General features: G+C 42.6%; 1 long non-coding RNA gene across 1 annotated transcript in view; it reads right to left on the minus strand.

Moving 5' to 3' along the window:
• Positions 1-10,312: 10,312 nt before the first annotated feature.
• The window catches only part of LOC142490365 (uncharacterized), a 106,679-nt gene continuing 94,933 nt past the window's right edge, over positions 10,313-22,058 (minus strand). The window contains exon 3 of the long non-coding RNA XR_012800039.1: positions 10,313-10,619. This is a non-coding gene — a long non-coding RNA (uncharacterized LOC142490365). The remainder of the gene's footprint in view (positions 10,620-22,058) is intronic.

Consider the following 22,058-nt stretch of genomic DNA (forward strand, 5'->3'; position numbering starts at 1 on the left):
TTCTGAGAAAAAAAGAACGCACTGGTGAGCTCAGCAACACAAAAAGGCCTGGACGTCCACGGAAGACAACAGTGGTGGATGATCGTAGGATCCTTTCCATGGTAAAGAAAAACCCCTTCACAACATCCAGCCAAGTGAAGAACACTCTCCAGGAGGTAGGCATATCATTATCCAAGTCTACCATAAAGAGAAGACTTCACGAGAGCAAATACAGAGGGTTCACCACAAGGTGCAAACCATTCATAAGCCTCAAGAATAGAAAGGCCAGGTTAGACTTTGCCAAACAATATCTAAAAAAGCCAGCCCAGTTCTGGAACAGCATTCTTTGGACAGATGAAACTAAGATCAACCTGTACCAGAATGATGGGAAGAAAAAAGTATGGAGAAGGCTTGGAATGGCTCATGATCCGAAGCATACCACATCATCTGTAAAACACGGTTAGGCAGTGTGATGGCATGGGCATGCTTCACTTACAATGGCACTGGGTCAATTGTGTGTATTGATCATGTGACAGAAGACAGGAGCAGCCAGATGAATTCTGAATTGTATAGGGATATATTATCTGCTCAGATTCAGCCAAATTCAGTGAAGTTGATTGGACAGCGCTTCACTTTACAGATGGACAATGGCCCAAAACATACTGCAAAAGCAATCCAGGAGTTTTTTAAGGCAAAGAATTGGAATATTCTGCAATGGCCGAGTCAATCACCTGATCTCAACCCGAACGAGCATGCATTTCACTTGCTGAAGACATAACTTAAGGCAGAAAAACCCACGAACAAACAACAACTGAAGACAGCTGCAGTAAAGTCCTGGCAAAGCATCACAAAGGAGGAAACCAGCGTTTGGTGATGTCCATGCGTTCCAGAATTCAAGCAGTCATTGCCTGCAAAGGATTCTCGGCAAAGTATTTAAAAATGAACATTTTATTTATGATTGTGTTCATTTGTCCAATTACATTTGAGCCCCTAAAATAAGGGGACTGTGTATGAAAATGGTTGCAATTCCTAAACGTTTCATACAATATTTTTGTTCAACCGCTTGAATTAAAGCTGAAAGTCTACACTTCTATTGCATCTCGGTTGTTTCATTTCAAATCCATTGTGGTGGCGTACAGAGCCAAAATTATGAAAATTGTGACAGTGCCCAATTATTTCCGGACCTAACTGTATATATATACATATATATATATATATATATATATATATATATATATATATATATATATATATATATATATATATATATACATATCCTTCTTGTTGGTGCTACTTTTTGTTTTTTCTTTGCCTATATATATATATCCTCCTACAGTGCCCAATTATTTCCGGACCTAACTGTGTGTATATATATATATATATATATATATATATATATATATATATATATATATATATATACATATATATATATATATATATATATAAAAGAAAAAAGAAAAGAAAACAGGCGCACACCTAGTGCATTAAAGTTTACCAATAATTTTATGGAACAATTAAAACCAGACAAATGCCCACTCACAAGTAAAGCGTTATTTGAAAGCAGTTATGAGATTGGCCCTCATAAGCCAGTGGTGCCGTTCGAGCCTGTAATGGTGTCCTCTACGCGTTTCGTCATCGATGATGACTTCTTCTTCCCCTGAAGAAGTCATCATCGATGATGAAACGCGTAGGGCGTGGCTAGAGCAGAGCAGACATTTGTCCCACTGAGAGCAGACTGAGAGGAACGCAGCTTGTGGGAGGCTCGGTAAAGCAGTTCAGTGGACACATCGTTTGGCTTGATTGGTGGTGCAGCAGCTAGAGGCAGTCAGGAGAGGCCTCGGTTTCCTGGAGGGACTTCCGTTTTGTGCGGGACACCAGACCGGGTGAGCGTCACTTCCGGTAGAAGGAGACCGCGCACGAGAGGATACCATTACAGGCTCGAACGGCACCACTGGCTTATGAGGGCCAATCTCATAACTGCTTTCAAATAACGCTTTACTTGTGAGTGGGCATTTGTCTGGTTTTAATTGTTCCATAAAATTATTGGTAAACTTTAATGCACTAGGTGTGCGCCTGTTTTCTTTTCTTTTTTCTTTCATAGGTATTCCTAGGGAGTTGTGATCCCTTATAAACGGGCTGCCTATACCTGGATGCATTCATTTGGAACAGGACTCTGTGACTTTTAAGGTTTTAAAAGTTTTTTGGAAAAAAGTTTTTATTTTCATTTTTTCATATTTTTTATATTTTTTTATATTTTATATTTCATTCAAGATATTTTTTGTATTACAACACACATTTTTTTTCCAGAAGCATTTTTAACAATTTTGTTATGTACACTTTGTATTAAAGTTATTACACATTTTATCTTAGAATTACATAGGGTTTTTTAATTATATTATTTCACCTTAGCCACCCCATAGGTTGTATCAACGCAGTTGGCTACTTATTCACAGTTAGGCAGGTTGTTGCATTAGGCGCTCCTTTACCATTTCTGTTTTGTTTTGTTATATATATATATATATATATATATATATATATATATATATATATATATACATATCCTCCTACTTACACATTGCTACGCACATGTTCAACTACGCACATGTTCAAACATGCACACTGATATACACACATACTTATACATGCACAGATACATGCCTTTAGGGTCACCCTTCTACAGAAGTGCCTGACTCGGAGAACAAGCTTCCCAAGGCTGGGAAACTTAGAATTGCTATGTTTTGTTTTATTTAAGAAGACCAAATTTTAATGTTTATAAGCAGTTTTCTGGCATTAGGAGTCAGATAAAAGTAGTCTTGTCTCTTCGTGCCTCTACCGTGAGATACAGTACCTGGGAAATAATGCTAATACAAAATATTAAAATGATGTATTTGCATATTTCCCAGGTAGCTCTCTCAGGAATGTTCCCAGGTATCTTTTGTCTGACCACATGGAGGAGTATAGGTTAATGATTTGTACAGTATTTGTTGACCCAGTGTACTGTACACTGCTGTAGGAACTGTATAAAGGACCGGGAGTTCCGAAACGTCACTCCCCTTGTCTTGTACTAACCCCTTGTGCTTGTCTGATGCATTAAATTCTGTCTTAACATTTGCTTTGAGAATACCCTTAACATTTGCTTTACCAGAGAGTGCTGCAGATTTCTATTTTGGTTTATATGTTCTGGAGCTAGATGGTGGTCCTGGCTGCACTGCGAGCATCCTGATTCTAAGCTCTTATTTATTTTCTATGTTATATTGAGTGCCCTGGACATCTTTTGTCCTTAATATTTTGGAGGTGTATAAGTCAATGGACCTACTCCTAAATTGGTCTCTCTCACGCTATTGTCACTTCTAACTCTTCCTATACCCCCTCTCCATAATACTCCAGAGGAAGGAAATTATCGCAAAGCACCTTGATACATTGACAGAGAGTAAAAATGAACAAATGTGCAACTGATTTTGGAGCAATGGTTTAGTGTGCAACACTTGATACATATTTCAATCAAGTAGTTGGCATAAGCCATAATAAGTCAGGGTGCATGGCAGACACATGGGCAAAGATCAAAGCAGGCCAGGTCACAGGTCGAGATATATAATTGTAAACCCTTTTCCCTGAACCAAAGGAACCACCAGTACTGTTGTTACATGTTTGGCTACCAGATAGCATGAGCCTCCGCCTCTGGGAGCTTGGGGTGTCGTTTGGTCGCCTCGGTGCAGCGCCTCAACCTGAGAGGGATCCCAGTGTAGCGGGATAAACCCCTCACAGGAACCAAATAGTAAATACACACCAGGAATGTACAGTAATAACAGGTTTTACTGAAAAATCATATGCAATATTGTTTTCCTGTCTTTATACACTACAGGCAGTCCTTGGTTATCCGACACAATGCGTTGCTCAAAATGGCGTTGGATAGCGAAACGTTGTAAAGCGAAACACGTTTTCCCATAGGAACACTGTTTAAATTAAAGGTTCCGTTCCTGAAGGCATTTTTAACACTAAAATACACCAAATATTTTACGCAGGCAATAAGATATGCAGCTCACACAAATTATACAGTGTATATACTATATTATATGCTCTTACGACGCTTTGCAACGTTGTTTATGTGTATGTGTGTATATATATACACACATACACAATGTTGCAAAGCGTCGTAAGAGCGTTGGATAAGCCGTTTTGGCGTTGTAAAAATGAACATAGGTATGCATTGCATAGCGTTGGATAAGCCAGTCGTTGTAAAGCGAAGCGTTGTAAAACGAGGACTGTCTGTATTGTTAAGTATCTTTGTATAGATATAACTATTCAAACAAATTAACATCTACCAAATATTTCTATAACAACTGATAGCGTTGGGAGGTCAAATTCTCTTTATTGAAATGAAAATTTGTGTCAAGATTTTCTGAAACTTATTTTCAGGGGTGTACCTAGCGGGTAGCTGTACAGTAGCCCCGGCAGCCATCTCGTATATGATTGCTCATGCACGAGAACCGGCGCATGCGCAGGGGCATCCAAGGGCATCCATATTAGATGGTGCTCATGCGCAGAAGGTAAGGACAGCAGTGGCCATTAAACACATAGCTCCGCAGGGGAACTACAACTCCCATGAGCCTTTGGGAGTATGGACACATGCCGTGAACTAGCCAATGGGGCTGCCACATTCAACTGGTTCAATTCCCGGGGTCGGCTCCTTGTGACGTTGGGTAAGTCACTTTATCTCCAGTGCCTCAGTCACCAAATACATAGATTGTAAGCTCCACAGGGCAGGGACCTGTGCCTGCAAAATGTCTCTGAAAAGCGCTACGTAAAACTAGCAGCGTTATACAAGAACATGCTATTATTATTATAATAGTTTCTAATGTCTGTTAAATTGATACCCCCCATTTCCCTTGGTAATTGTAATTTTTTTTTATATACTGTTTTGCTTCTCTTGGAGCGACACATGAATTCTATAATTGATTTACGTAATTCATTAATATCTGAGTGTTTCAGAAATAGTGGGAGAGTTTGCATATGTTATAAGAGTCTTGCAAAAGAGATCATCTTGATCACATTTGCCCTTCCGATGAGTGACTATGAAAGAGTTATCCAGATTTTTAGTTCATCTACTATTTTTTGTATTATTGGCTTGAAATTGTTGTTATAAAGCCTGGTCAGCTTCTACTGTAGTAGTATCCCTAGATATCTTATTGTTTTTTTGTGTGATCTTTATGGGGAGGTTTCCTTGTCCTAGGTGGTTATCTGGTTCGTTTATATACATAATTTCAGTCTTGGAGACATTTATTTTAAATCCTGCAAATGATCCAAAAATGTCTATCTGATTTAATATGCTTACAATAGATTTACGCGGACTGGTTAGAAACATTAGGATATCATCCGCGAACATAGATAGTTTTAATTCTATATGATTCATCTTAATCCCTCTAAATTCTAAGCTAATTTGAATTCTGGCTAGTTTGAACAATGAGGGCAACATGGGGAATCCCTGCCGTGTTCCTCTAAAAAGTTGGAATGGTTCTGAAAAACATCCTGCTGCTATTATTTTGGCCATTGGTTTGGTCTACATTGCTTTTAGCATACTATTGAAGTTTCAGAGGAATCCAAATTTATCTAAGGTATAAAATATGTGATCCCATAAAATATTATCGAAAGCTTTTTCAGCATCAATTGCTACTATAGCTGTGTTTCTGAACTTGCGTGTCTGAACCCATTTCATAGCTATCACTTTTCTAATGTTTTTACAGCCGATCTTCCCTTAACAAATCCTGACTGATCTTGGTGTATCAAAGAGGACAAAATTATTCGCCAACCTGTCTGCCATGATTTTAGTAAACATTTTGGTGTCCTGATTTATAAGTGAGATCGGCCTGTATGATTCAGGTTTAAGAGGGTCTTTTCCTTGTTTGTGTATTATTCTAATATATGCCATTTCACTTGTGTGCATGAACGTTGCTTCCCCTAATGCTCTATGGTGCAACATTGATGTATTGCAATATAAAAATAATGCTTCTTTGGTGGTAAAACTACATTTTTTGCTGGCCGCAGCTTGATGTATCCAGGCCTGTGAGAGACTTTAGTAACAGGTCCATAGATGTCAACGGTCCTGCATGTATCTCCTTACTGTCTTTAAATGGACTACACAATAGATTTCCTGGTAAAAAATAAACTGCATATATGTGAAGTTGTTATTTTAAAGAAAACACACAGGCTTGACTTTGTATTTATGAATGGTATGGGTTTAATGGAAGATATGCACCATTCAATATGAAATGCTTTACTGGCAGCCTTAGTTTATTACATTTGTGTTAATTGATAGTCATATACAGGTTCTGGAGCACCACCAAAAACTCACATTGCTGTTTTAATTTTTAGGGCCTCATTTCAAACCTTATGACTGAGACATCATTAATAAGCAAACAAAAAAGTGGAGAATAGGCGCTCCTAGTAGAATAGTGCTTAATTATACAATTTTTAAATGCTAAATTATCTGTGATTTTAGTGAATTTATAAAGTGAATTAATAGTGATATCAAGTGTTTTAAATGTTACACGTGCACAAGTGGGTGATATCAATCTCAAAACATGCAGCTCAAAAACCATTTTTCAGAATTTGTTCCCAAATTCTTCAAATGTAGAGATCTTCAGGAAACGTGGGGATCTCAGGTTCCGAAAGGGGAAAGAAGAATAGAAACACAATAATGCAATATTGCCTCTTCAATGTTGATGAATTGCGTATAGCAGTGTAGGAATTGCCCTCATATTTTGAATAAATCAATTAGGCATATATCTATCAGAGCAGGAAATAGGTTAATACTCTGTTCAAAGCTTGTCAGGTTATCAGAAGTTTAGCAGGATATCTCAGAGTAAGAGAAAGAGTACACTCTCCAAGATAAAAACAGTGTTTATAGACTGCAGTCTAAGAAAGGAAGCAGGGAGATTTAGAAGGAGACAGCATCTCATCGATCTCACCCCCTCGCTGACCTCAGCGTCACTCGTGATGTCACATTGTCAACCCTTGCAGGTGGTACCGGATGAAGGAGACAGCGCGAGAACTTAAACACCAGTGCCCTTGTCTGAATGTCTCCAGAAATCACACAGTCTACATGTTTCGCATACAGCTTCGTCAAGATTAGTGATTCATCAAGTGAAATATATATCTTATATACCATCACTAGACTAATGTCACTGGTGGAAAATCTTGATGGCAGTAATAAACAGATTGATAGCATGGTGTGAGTCAATTAGCTAATATAAATCACCATGCATAAAGTGCACTTACTATGCATACAGTTGTGTGAAAAATAAAGTACACCCTCTTTGAATTCTATGCTTTAACATATCAGGACATAATAACAATCATCTGTTCCTTAGCAGGTCTAAAAATTAGGTAAATACAACCTCAGATGAACAACAACACGGCATATTACACTGTGTCATGATTTATTTAACAAACATAAAGCCAACATGGAGAAGCCATGTGTGAAAAACTAAGTATACCTTATGATTCAATAGCTTGTAGAACCACCTTTAGCAGCAATAACTTGAAGTAATCGTTTTCTGTATGACTTTAACAGTCTCTCACATCGTTGTGGAGGAATTTTGTCCCACTCTTCTTTACAACATTGCTTCAGTTCATTGAGGTTTGTGGGCATTTGTTTATGAACAGCTCTCTTAAAGTCTCGCCACAGCATTTCAATTGGGTTGAGGTCTGGACTTTGACTGGGCTATTGCAAAACCTTGATTCTTTTCTTTTTCAGCCATTCTGTTGTAGATTTGATGCTGTGCTTGGGATCATTGTCCTGTTGCATAACCCAATTTCAGACAGATGGCCTCACATTTGACTCTAGAATACTTTTGTATACAGAGGAGTTCATGGTCGACTCAATCACCCCTCCACCACTGTGATTGACAGTTGGAATGAGGTGTTTGTGCTGATATGCTGTGTTTGGTTTTCGCCAAACGTGGCGCTGTGCATTATGGCCAAACATCTCCACTTTGGTCTCGTCTGTCCAAAGGACATTGTTCCAGAAGTCTTGTGGTTTATTCAGATGCAACTTTGAAAACCTAAGCCGTGCTGCCATGTTCTTTTTAGAGAGAAGAGGCTTCCTCCTGGCAACCCTTCCAAACCAACCATACTTGTTCAGTCTTTTTCTAATTGTAGTGTCATGAACTTTAACATTTAACATGCTAACTGGGACCTGTAGAGTCTGAGATGTAACTCTTGTTTTTTTTGCAATTTCTCTGAGCATTGCACGGTCTGACCTTGGGGTGAATTTGCTGGGACATTCTCTCCTTGGAAAATTGGCAACTGTCTTGAATGTTTTCCACTTTGAATAATCTTTCTTACTGTAGAATGATGGACTTTTGAATTGTTTGGAAATTGCCTTATAACCCTTCCCAGATTGATGGGTAGCAACAATTGCTTCTCTAAGATTATTGCTGATGTCTTTCCTCTTTGGCATTGTGTTAACACACACCTGAATGCTTCAGACCAGCAAACTGCTAAAACTTCAGCTTTTATAGAGGTGGTCACACTTGCTGATGATCAATTAATCAAGGGCATTTGATTATCAGCACTTGTCTGCTACTTAGCATCTTAATTTCTATGGAAGCAGTAAGGGTGTACTTAGTTTTTCACACAGGGCTTCTCCATTTTGGCTTTATTTTTGTTAAAAAAATTATGACACAGTGTAATATGTCATGTGTTGTTGTTCATCTGAGGTTGTATTTACCTAATTTTAAAACCTGCTAAGGAACAGATGATGGTTATTATGTCCTTATATGTAAAACCATAGAATTCAAAGAGGCCATACTTTCTTTTTCACACAACTGTATAACAATGAAACAAAATACATACTAATAAAGGGGCTACAAATTCAATACTATACAGTACATATATAATACGACAGAGAACTAAAATAACACTTTTTACACCTATAACAATAAAATACAAATATAAAACTACAAATAGATTTTATAATAAAAAACATAAAACATCATATACATTATATATTAAAAACCTATACATTTTATAAATGACTAACTCACTAGGCAGATGATGATTATAATATCAATCAATATCCTGAGGTGCACTGATTTCTCTTGGAAACATCAATAATATCATCAATAGAATATAAAATACACAATATAACACCAATCATATACAGTAGTGTGCCAATAATAACAATAAAATAAAAAAAGAGAAAAGCACACGATTAGAATACATTCTTGACATTCATAAGATCTCTATAATCTAAAAAAAATATTAAAAATATAGGAAAAAGAACCACAGGAAAAAGGACATACTATATAACCTATGAATGCCCCTACATCTATATCAACATTGAGGACCTCAGGTCCAAAGTTTTCAGTTTGTGAATCCAAAAGTCTCTCTCTTGGCTAGATCCATAGTACGGTTGCCACCTCTCCAATTTGTGGTGACATGTTTGATACCTTTGAAGGATAGTCCCTGTGTGTTGGCTTGATGAGACCTCTCAAAGTTTCTGGACACACGATAGGGAATATTAGATGTAAATGTTTGACCTGTGTTCCAGAATCCACGCTCTGAGTGGCCTAGCCCCATATTGAAATCCACAGGGACACTCCGACAGGTATACCACATCATCTGTCCTAAATTAATGTACTGTTCTATTTCAAAGATTTTTGGTACCTGCGCTCCCCAAATTTTCTGAAGATCTCTACATTATTAACAAGACAGGTGTGTCCTTGGTCACCTGTATAATGAGTAATGGTTATGGGGAGGGTTGAGTGTGTAAGGGATTGCCTCAGGGAAAAGTCTCATTTACCAGTCATCACTCCATATTCTCTCTCATTAGTGGATAGTTTTTATTCATTGATATTCAATCTCACTTACTAGAGTGTACACTGGCGACACACTTTATTCGAGCTCGGCTAGTCCCACGAATTCGGGTATACCCGGGTGTATTGAGGTTTGTGACTGTTTTCTGCCCGAGTGCATTGAGGTATTTTCCAGGCAGGGATTGAAGCATTTTATTCCCGCTGGCTGCAATACTGCACAGTATATATATATATATACTGCATTACAATTCATGAATTTATGCCATCTGGTAGACATGCGAAGCATTGCAACCTATTAAATCCTAATCATAATCATTTAACAGATCAGCCGCCCGTCAGCCAGGCATGAACCCAGGCTGGGAAGGCAAACGCAACGGGGCTTGTCAGAGGTGAGGAGCGGCGCATTCCAGGTATCTGCCAGGTACATACTGGGTATTTGCTCGAATAAAGTGTGTCGGTGCAGTAGCATCACTTAAAGAAGCAATGCACCCTAACTAACCTCTGATTTGTCAGGATTGGATGGAGCAGAGAGGTCCTCAAGAGCTGAAGCACACTATTTTCAACTCCTGGGACAATGTGGTTCTCAATATACTTACTGGTGAAGTAACTTCCTGGTTGTTAAAGGGAATTTAAATGGCCATCCATTTGGAAGTCACAACTGATGATGATGCTGCTTCCTATAGGCCTGAGATTAGGCAGCCATTTTGTATCCCCTCAGGGAGATTTAAATCTGGTTTCTTCACTTGGTATCTCAGGAAACAGGGGGGACCCATAGCTGAAAATAGTGGTGTGTTCGTCACAAAGGGACCCCTGGTTCCAACCCTGTATAAAAAATGAGGGGTAAAAAAGACAACTCCTTTAAAACAAAGAGCATCCATTTAGCACATGACAGTCCCAATAAGTTTAGGATAAACATTCAGCATAAGGCATTTACACAGAGGATAATAAGGTTTCACTAATTTGTGAGCAACTTTATTCATTGGAGGCTGTATCAATTCATTACTCTCAGTATATGCCAGTCTCACTTAGCGAACAGATTGCTTCAGTACAAGGCAGCATTATTTATTGGTGGCAGTTTCACTTAGTATTGGCAGTCTCCCTGTTACGCTGTGCTCACCACAAACTAGACGAGACCCCTGTGCTGAGATGGGACTAGGCAGCCACCAGCCACAGACACGGGGACCCCGTCCAGAATGTAGAATGGTCTTGCTGGCCGAGTCTAGGACAGGAGAGATCAGAATAAACGTATACTTGCCGGGTCCGATGCAGGGGAGGTCCAGAGCGTATGAGGTACTATTGCCAAACTCAAAACTGGAGAAGGGCGGATCGTCGAAGTTCAGAGCAAGGGTCAGGGCAAGAGAGATGCGGACCGTCAAAGTTCAAGCCAAGGTCGGGGTTCCAGAGAGCCAGGGATCCAAAGGCAGGTAGAGTCGGTACACAGGAAAGCAGAACTAGAACAAGGTAATGAGGCAGGTAAAGCAGAGGCAAACACAGAGTAACATAAGTCTATGCTCAGCCGAAGTGCCAGTGGCACAGCTGAGCACAGGTAGCAGACACTGACCAATCCCCCCAGGGGGTGGAGCGGAGGCGTAACCCTCGCAGAGACCAGGGATAGGCTGGAAGAGGAAAGACAGCTGGCAGTGATGGAGCTAATGAGCTCTTCTTGACCCGTCGCTCGGGAGCGTCGCGCGTGCGCGTCACACGCTGATGATGCGCTTTGCCCGGCCCTCCAATCCCCGGGGTCTGTGCCTGCGTAGCGCGTCAGTGGGGACCGCCGCTCCCATGGGGAGCACTCTGCACATGCGGGGAGAGGCGCGTGAGGGAGGGCGACAGCGCGAAGGGTTGCCAGCAGGTGTCAGAGCGAACCGTAGGTAAGTGCGGGCGCGCGGGACCTGCGCGGGGAAGTGTGTGGGTCCGCGAGTCCTGCCACTCCCTTAGAAGTCTCCGTCATTGGTGTTTAGTCTCACTTAATATAGGACAGCCACTCTTAAGATCACTCTCAGCCCCCATGAGGTCATGTGACGTGACACAACGCCACGACAATGCACGTCATATGATTCTGTGGGGTCATGTGACGTCACATCACATGACCCGCGACGTCATTTGACGGCAGGTTCTAACCGAGGGCAGGGCGCGAATGCTGGGGCTCCCAGGCAAGGAGGCGCATGCCAAAAACTTTGTGCACCCCTGGTCTAAGCCATTGGTAGATAGAACTCTAAAAAAAGGGTGTGTGTGCCGAGCACGTACATTTTAAGTGAAACTACTTTGTCTTGTGTTACTGTTTTGTCACAGAAATTGTATTTGTGATGGTGCTGTTTTTAATTAAAAATCAAAACACAATTTCACTTTCAAAACACAAAGAAGTTTGACTTAGAACGCGCGTGCTCTGAACACACACACCCTGTTTAAGCTTTTTCACTTCTATATTTAAACTAACTGTGAACTCCTTGTGTGGGAGTAAGTGTAAGTATGAGTGAGTAATTGAGAGAGTGAAAGAGAGAGAGTGAGTGAGAAAGTGTGTGAGAGAGTGAGGGTAGGGGTTGATTTGGGGGTGACCTGGGGGGTGGGGAGTGACCTTGGGGGGGTGGGTGACCTGGGTGGGTGACTGACTGATTGACCTGGGTGACTGAATGACCTGGGTGGGTGGGTGACTGACTGACTGACTGACCTGGGTGGGTGACTGACTGGGTGGGTGTGTGACTGACTGACGGTTAGGGTGACTGTTTGGGTGGGGGACTGTCTGGGTGACTGACTGAATGACTGGGTGAGTGGGTGACTGCAGTCACTGTGTAGGTGGGTCACTGGATGGGTGAATGACTGACTGGGTGAGTGGGTGACTGACTGGGTGGGAAACTGACTGGGTGGGTGACTGATTCACCAGTGCAGCAGAGAGTTCAGTGGGGGTCAGACAGCTGATCACTTCTGCGTTCCTGCACATGCGCGCGTCACCAGGTGGGCCTGTGAACGCATCACCGGGGGGCTTGCGCACACACGGTGCACGGTGGGCCTGCGCATGTGAGCGGTGATGGGTGGGCACACGAGTGGCGCTGGCCGCACCATTACTGCGCATGGGAAAATCAATACAGGCTTCTGCGAATGCACGGAGCAGCATGCTCGGCACAGTTTACAACCCCCTCTATGCATGCGCTGCCTACAACGTGTGTGTGTGTGTCTGTGTGTGTGTGTTTGCCCTCCCTCCCCAGTGTCACTGATGGTCTCTTCTGCCAGCAGTGATGTCACTTCAGTTGTGGAATTTTGTTACAACACAAGGGATTTTTTCAATCAAAACTCTGTAGGTGCCAGCAAAGAAGTTTCACTTAAAAAATACACTTTTCTGTGGCTTTTTAGTCACACCCAATAATTTCAGTGCATTGCAACAATTGTTAATACTGAAGCATGTGCTCTGTTACTTAAATCTGTGATTCTCATTAATTAAAGCTAACAGGTAGCACCTTTTTGTTACCTCCCGTTTACACGTATCTGCTTTGAAGGGAAAAGGAGAACTTGCAAGGGTTCTAGTCCAGGCTTTGTCTGGAACCTGCCCTTACCTGGCTGATGTGAACATGGTTATTGGCTGCACCTGTCCAATTGCTTAAATAGCAGCCAGTGACTCCCAGCCCCTGCCAGAGCATTGTATACATTTCCTTGTGTTCCTGGCCACCTTGGGTTCTAGTTCCTGAGCCTTCCCTGTTCCTGAGCCTTCCCCCGTGACTTGCCTGTCCCCATGGCTTGCCTATACCTGTGGCTTCCCTGTTCCGGATGGCTAGCCTATTGCTGTGGCTAGCTTGTTGCTGTGGCTAGCTTGATGCGGTGGCTAGCTTGTTGCTGTGGCTAGCCTGTTGCTGTGGCTAGCCTGTTCCTGAGGCTATCCTATCCCTGTGGCTTCCCTATTCCGGAGGCTAGCCTGTTGTTGTAGCTATTCTGTTTCTGAAGCTAGCCTGTTAATTTGGAATCCCTGTTGCTGACACAGGACCGTGACCCTGACCTTGCCGCCTGCCCTGACCCTTTGCCTACTTTCCGACTACGGATACTCTAACAGGACTCTGTCCCTGTGCTCTGGTCCGCTAATTGGCTTCCCTACCTCAGCCCTGTGGGTCCGCTTCCTGATTGGAGACGAGCACCGTTGCATAATGCTCAGGTCACACATGGACTCTACTGAGGTAGGGAGGGTGCTGACCATGCAGGGCCAACTCCTGGGTAGGCACTCCGCCATCCTGACTATGTGGGATACTGTAATCACATCATTCACCTCCAGCTTGCAAATCCTTGCCAACCATCCTCTTCTTGCAACCCTGGTTGATTCTTCGTCGGCACCTAGCCCTCTGTTTCAGCAAGCTAACATGGCATTCCAGGAGCCAAAAGATGAATTCTCCAACGCTCCTGTTTCAAAATGAAGTACAGCTCTCACTGTTTCCTTGGCAGGAAGTGCTGTAACCATTGATGGTTCTAAGACTCCTGATTTAATATCTGAAGTCCCTATTGCTGAATCTTAGGATCATGTTTCAAAGTCAAGTCCCACTTTCTCTGACTCTCCTGCAGTACCTGCTGTAACTCTTGCTTGTTATAAAGCCCTAGATTTAAATGCAGGTCCCTTTTTTCTGACTCTCTTGAAGAACCTTGCTAGTTATAGAGACCTAGATTTAAAAGCAGATTTCACTTTCTCTGACTCTTCTGTAGTGTTTGATATACCTATTTTTAATGCTAGGACTCCTGCTTTAATGTCCAGTTTCCCTTTCTCGGATTCCCCTGCAATGTCTAAGGTCCCTTTAACTGTTTCTAAGGTTCCTGCTTTAAAGACAGGTTCTCCTTTTACTGATGTCCCCACACGGTTAAATATACCTAGTTCTGATTCTTCAAAAACAAGTTCCCCTACTGCTGGGTTCCCTGCAATGTTTAATACCCCAATCTTTGTTTCTAAGGTTCTTGCAAAAAAAATTCACCACAGTATCTGGTATACCTATTGTTGTTTCACAGACTTCCACTTCAGAGGCTAGCGTATCTTTCTCTAATCCCTCTGCAGTACCTAGTATAACCACTGCTTATCCTCAGACACACACTTCAGAGACAAATGTATATTTCTCTGATCCCGTTTCAGTATCTAGTGTAACCACTGCTGATTCTCAGACAGGCATATATTTCACTGACTGCTCTGCAGTGCCTGTTATAACCATTGAGAACTCTGGCACTCCCATTCCAAGGACAAGTTTAAGCATCACTGATTTTTCAGCAACATCTGAGGTACTTATAACTGACTCTAAGATTCCCACATTAAAGACTAGTTTTCCTCTCACTGTTTTCCCTAAATTACCCTTTGAGTCAGGGACTCCAACTCCAGAGGCAAGTTTATGTCTCACTGATTCTTCCGCAGTGTTTGAGGTACCCCTTACTGTCAGGATCCGTGATCCGCGATGCGCTCGGCACACTCGTCACTTACTACCAACCCGTGTTTGGACCCCCCACTCCTTCTGTCATCTATGGTGCTTCTTCTCCTTCCCTTGGGACAAGCCGCCATGCTAGGCACACGCCCGCATCACGCGCAGAGGTTAATACTACTGTGTCCAGTTCTGCCCCCAGACTCCGCCCATGCAGAAACATCATCAGTCCACACACGCGGCGTGTGCTCAGCATGGGCTCGAGCCGCATCATCGCTCAGCCTGTGGGATCCTCCCCACACCTGTCTCCTGCACCGTATCCTCCTATTACACTCACTCTCTCGGACGCGCCTTCCTCCAGCTTGTTACCTCATTGGTCCCTGTGTCCTATATATGCTCAGCCGGCCCACTGGCAAATCGGCTGAGCATAAATCTTCCCATGTGCGAAGTGTTCACTGCTACCCTTGCCTCCACAGTTTTGTCTTGTCCTCCGGTTCCTAGTTCATCTGTTTCTGACCTCACCTATTCTTCTGGACTCCGCTCTTTTAAACTCCTGACCCCGGCTACCAACGATGATCCGCACCTCTCCAACCCCGACCTCGGCAAAGTACCACGACAATCCGCACCTGTGGGATCCTGACCATGGCTAAGTACCTTCAATAACCCGCACCTCTCCAACCCCGACCTTGGCAAGTATCTCTGACCATCCATACTTTTCCAACCCTGACCCGGCTACCTTGACTTATCTACACTCCAGACGGACCCACGTGGCTGTGGGTTGGTGTTATATATATCAATTCCAACCTCGGCCTCGTGGTCACAACTTGTTTGTGGTGAGCAATCTGTTACGTATGCTCAGCCCCACAAACATGGACCCCGCTGAGGTGGGGCGAGTCTTGAGAACGCACGCCAGCATGTTTTCTAAAATTGAAAAATATTTAGAACAGAACGACCGTCGCATAGACACATTGCAACAGCACCTCCTGTCTCTTACTGACCGGGTCACAAGCCCCTCTTCCTAGTCCTGTCCATTCGAGGCCTTCTGCTGCAACTCTATCATCTATATCCATGACCTCGGCATTAGTACCCCAACTTCCAAAACCCAACGGTTATAGTGGCGAACCCTATAGGTGCCGGGACTTTTTGAATCAATATTTTAAACAGTTCAAACTAATGCCTTCTTGATTCGTTTCTCAAAGATCCAAGGTGGTGTACATTATCTCGCTATTCACCGATGATGCCCTGGCCTGGGCTTCTCCAATCTGGGAAAAAAGATCAGACCTCATTCAGGATATCGGACAATTTACCCGGGAATTCCGCAGAGTCTTCGATATGCCTGGTTGTAAGGTAACTGCCGCTTCTTCCCTTTTCCACATTTCCCAGGGAAATTGCTCCATGGCTTGATACACTCTGGAGTTCCGCACTATCGCAGCCGAGACCGGATGGAATAACAAGGCTTTATCAGCTGCCTTCTGGCAAGGTCTCTCTGAGATTTTAAAGGATGAGCCCCGCTGCACATGAACGCCCTACCGATGACAAAGAACTCGCCATATGTATCCGCGTTGATTAATGACTGCAGGAGAGGAGGTCTGAGATTCCCTTTTCTCCATGCTGGTACAGCTGATCCTGTTCCGCCAGATTAGAGCCCATGCAACATCGGTCGACGTGATTCTTGGCCTTCCGTGGCTCCAACTTCACAACCCATCTATTGATTGGACTGACAATGAACGTGTTCTGTGGAGCGCCTCTTGTTCTAACTATTGTGCTGTGCCCGTGAAAATATTATATGCTGGGTTGCTGCTCCTAAAGAAGAGAAGGAACATTTGCCCAAGGGTTACTCAGATTTTTGTGATGTTTTTGATAAAGCAAGATCAGAGTTTCTGCCAACTCATCGTGCCTTCGATTGTCCTATTGACCTGCATACCCACTTTCCCTTCCAGAGACTAAAGCCATGAAGGAGTACATTCAAGAAAATGTCCTAAAGGGGTTTATTCGGAAATCTTCTTCCCCAGCAGAAGCAGGCTTCTTCTTCGTAGAAGAAGGACGGATGTCTACGACCCTGTATCGATTATAGAGCTCTTAACAAGATCACCATCAAAAAACGTTACCCATTGCCATTGATTTCGGAACTCTTCGATCGCCTCCAAGGGGCCACCATCTTCACCAAACTGGACCTACGTGGAGCCTACAATTTGGTAAGAATTTGCCAGGGCGGAGAATGGAAAACGGCTTTCAATACTCAAGATGGTCATTAGGAATACCTCGTCATGCTTTTCAGCCTCTGTAATGCCCTGCCGTCTTCCAAGACTTCGATAATGAGATCTTCGGGGACCTGCTATATCAGTTTGTTATTGTCTGTTATTGTCTGTTTGGATGACATTATGATTTTTCAAGGTCTTAACAGGAACCTTTTGACCATGTCAAACAGGTACTATTATGCCAATGTGAAAACCATTTTTTCGCCAAGCTGTAAAAGTGTCAGTTCCATCAAACCTCCACGGCATTTCTCGGATACATAATTTGTGACACTGGTCTCACCATGGGTAGACAAAAACGATTAAGTGCGCAACTAATAAACCATTTAATTTAAACCCACTAATAGTGAAATAGTGTTAAAATTAAATAACACCCTCAATCATAGGGTGTAATTAGTAACATACAGTATCTGTGTTAACAGTGGCGGTTGCAGCTGCAATGGGTCAGGGTGGCTCAACACTCCGATAGCACTAAACAAACAGGGAAAAAAAACAGCGCAAACCGCATAGTGAAGTATATCAAAGTATAATTCAGTTGTGATAAAGGTAAGTATTAGGCGTACATCAGATTAAAAGAACAAACGCATTGAGTGCAAAAAGCACAAGAAGTTACCACTCCGCAAAGGTATCATGAAGCACTGGAAATCACAGCTATGGAGATCCGTGGGGTCCTCCTCACGCCCTCAGTGCAGAGTGTTGCAGGGATCCGATCAGTCCGGTGGAACAGCCTCGTAGGGGGAAGATTCCTCCCGATGATATCGGCATGTGTGGTCTCACTGGAGTACCGCATCGCATCCAGATGACGTCACGGCGGCGTGAGTCAGAGTCCCATCCGTACACGTGGTACGTGGAATCAGTCCGGTGCGGGACAAAGTCCCAGTCACACCAAAACAATGGGGATACTTCCAGAAGTCACAGTTAAGCCACCAAGCAGGAAAATAAGGGCTGATATCGGGCAGTACACTTATCCTACGCGTTTCGTAGCTAGCGCTACTTCATCAGGGAATAATTTAGCAATGACTGCCGTCCACATTAAGTACACCTCCCTCCTTCCATATTGGATGGTTGTTGCTAGGTAACAGCCAATCAGGCTAGTATGGGGGGTGGCCAATGCAGGCCGACAGCTCACTGCTAATAATCAACATTAAACACATTTTATTAACACATTCACATAATAGAGTAAAATAAAGCCTAAAGGAAAAAGAAAGCAGTATTAATGACATTATCTTTATCTAAAAAGCACAACATTAGAATTAAAATTAAATAAAAATAATTAATAATGTGTAAAATTAAACAGAGAGAGAAATTCACCTAACGGTGACTCAATACAAGGCCCAGATGTCTAAGTCCTCATTTAACCACTTGGGGGACATTGTATCTAGTTTAAAGATCCAGAATGTTTCCTGAGTGGAGAGTTTTTTTTTAACTCTGTCTCCCTTCCTCCTATCACAGGGTATATGTTGAATACCCCTAAACCTCAGACAGGAGGGGTCTTTATTGTGTTACAATAGAAAGTGTCGTGAGACGCTACTGCTGCGACACACTTTATTCGAGCAAATACCCAGTATGTACCTGGCAGATACCTGGAATGCGCCGCTCCTCACCTCTGACAAGCCCCGTTGCATTTGCCTTCCCAGCCTGGGTTCATGCCTGGCTGATGGGCGGCTGATCTGTTAAATGATAATGATTAGGATTTAATAGGCTGCAATGCTTCGCGTGTCTACCAGATGGCATAAATTCATGAATTGTAATGCAGTATATATATATATATATATATACACTGTGCAGTATTGCAGCCAGCGGGAATAAAATGCTTCAATCCCTGCCTGGAAAATAACTCAATGCACTCGGGCAGAAAACAGTCACAAACCTCAATACACCCGGGTATACCCGAATTCGTGGGACTAGCCGAGCTCGAATAAAGTGTGTCGCCAGTGTATGTTTCTCATATCCACTTCTAATGTTTCTGATGTGTTCCTGAATGCGGATTTTGAGGCAGCGCTTGGTCCTGCCTACATATTGTAAACCACATGTACATTCAAGTACATAAACTACAAACATGGATGTACATAGTATAAGGTCCTCCACAATAAATTTTTCATTAGAACTCTTAGAGATTATTTCCTTCCTATCTGGATGCATAAATTTACAAATGGAGCATTTCCCACAAATATGATTGCCATTTGTAAATTTATGCATCCAGATAGGAAGGAAATAATCTCTAAGAGTTCTAATGAAAAATTTATTGTGGAGGACTTTATACTATGTACATCCATGTTTGTAGTTTATGTACTTGAATGTACATGTGGTTTACAATATGTAGGCAGGACCAAGCGCTGCCTCAAAATCCGCATTCAGGAACACATCAGAAACATCAGAAGTGGATATGAGAAACATAGCGTCTCACGACACTTTCTATTGTATCACAATAAAGACACCTCCTGTCTGAGGTTTAGGGGTATTCAACATATACCCTGTGATAGGAGGAAGGGAGACAGAGTTAAGAAAACTCTCCACTCAGGAAACATTCTGGATCTTTAAACTAGATACAATGTCCCCCAAGTGGTTAAATGAGGACTTAGGGCCTCATGCAGTAAGCGTTGATAAGGGAAATATGGCCATGTTATAGCCAAAATTGGGTTTGAGATTCAGTAAGCGCCGATAAGTGCTTCATATCGCCAGGTTTCGGAGCCGATAATTTGGTTATGGCCAGTCGCCTGCCGATAAGCCTGTTTTCGACACTGATCGCCACTTTTTTAAATCGGCTGGATTCAACAAAAAAAAACAGCTTATCGGGGCTGATCGGCACTACGAAATTGAGATGTTATGGCCGATTTCTCCCGCCAACTAAAGTTGGCAGTTTGGACGGGAGAACGATCGCTAAGGTTGCCGGAACGGCACTTAGAAAAAAAACATCTTCTGTACATCAATGGAAGTCAATGGAGCGGGGACGTATAACAGTATAGTACTGTTTACGTTTCATTGCTCACAATACAAGGGGGATTTGCATTACAGTGTGGGGGCATTCCCTGCATTGTGTCACAGCTGATGTGTCTTATTTGCATAACATTCGACTTTTACATGTTTTCAGCATTTGCGGGTCACATTACTCATCATGTGATGATGTGGCAAGGGAAAATACTATACTACACTCTTAAAGGAGAACCTCACATCATATCACACATTTTACTCAACTCAGCGACAATTATTTACATGATGTCACACATGTCACACATGTCACTCATACACAGTATATTCATCTTCCTTTACATTACACAATGCTTGTAATGTGACACGCATCTTTAAACGTTCATGTACATCTGTCTTCTCATGTTTACATATACTTTTGGGTCCTCCCTATTTTCATGACGTCACTTATTGGACGCTCAATCACATTGCATGTTTACATTGTAACTGTTGCATTACAAGCACTTCAACCTAACTTATACACACATGTACAGTAATTCATCATTGGGACACCTTGTAAACTCATTCTATACCAACTATCCTCCTTACACAAATGCATGCATATGCACACGACTATTCATTGTTGCCAACATGTCACAATAACATGGATAATTACACATGTTACACAAAACTTTTCCCACGTCAATCTCAGCCTTTTTGTCTCATTACATGACTGACTCTTGCGTTCACAAGTGTTACATGCATTGCACATGCAACTATTTATTTGCAAGCAATCTTTGTACAAAGCTTCACGTCACATCATTGCCAAATATCATCATTCCCTGCAGAATACACACAACAAATACTTAGAACAACAAGTGCACACAGCTTGCCACAGAAGTACTTTATTATGTTAATGTAACACCTTGCATTTTACTATGTCACCTGACATCATCACATACCTATTTAAAGGACGCACATTACCTGCTCATTCACAGCTACTCATTTCAAAATGTTGCGAATGTTTAGGAGACGCAGGAACATTCTTTTCTATGACATGCTTGCTGATCAAGAGAATGATATAGGGCAAGGTAGGGACACACCGAGGGACAGTGACAGTGACGCGGATACGACAGGGACAGGGAGAGGGACAGGCCGAGGGACAGGTAGAGGGACAGGAGATCAGAGGAGAAGACAGAGGAGACAACTTGTGCCTCGTCCGCGTCTGTACAGGGAGAGAACCCTGTTAGATGGGATGAGTGAGGAGGAGATTGTAAGTCGCTATCGTTTGAGTTCAGCAGCAATCTTAGCTCTTTATGAGGAGATAAGGGGGGATTTAGATTTTTTCACAGCCAGAGGTCGTGCAGTCCCTGGGCTTGTTAAAATGCTGTGCTCATTACATTATCTTGCTTCCGCGTCATACCAGACAACTGTGGGCATAGTGGGCGGGGTCTCGCAATCTACATTCTCGCGGGCCTTGACCCAGTTTCTCTATGCACTCAATAGACGCGCTAGGAATTATATTCATTTTCCTACAGAGGCGACAGAGTGGCTGGAAGTCAGGACTGGCTTTTATAATATAGCAAGGATACCATGTGTGCTGGGTGCAATCGATTGCACACATGTTGCTTTGATTGCACCTAGTCAGAGTGAGCATGTGTACCGCAATCGGAAGCACTACCATTCACTCAATGTACAGGTGGTATGTGATGCCACGATGAGGATAA

The sequence above is a fragment of the Ascaphus truei genome, chromosome 3 (assembly GCF_040206685.1).
Source record: "Ascaphus truei isolate aAscTru1 chromosome 3, aAscTru1.hap1, whole genome shotgun sequence".
Lineage (NCBI taxonomy): Eukaryota > Metazoa > Chordata > Amphibia > Anura > Ascaphidae > Ascaphus > Ascaphus truei.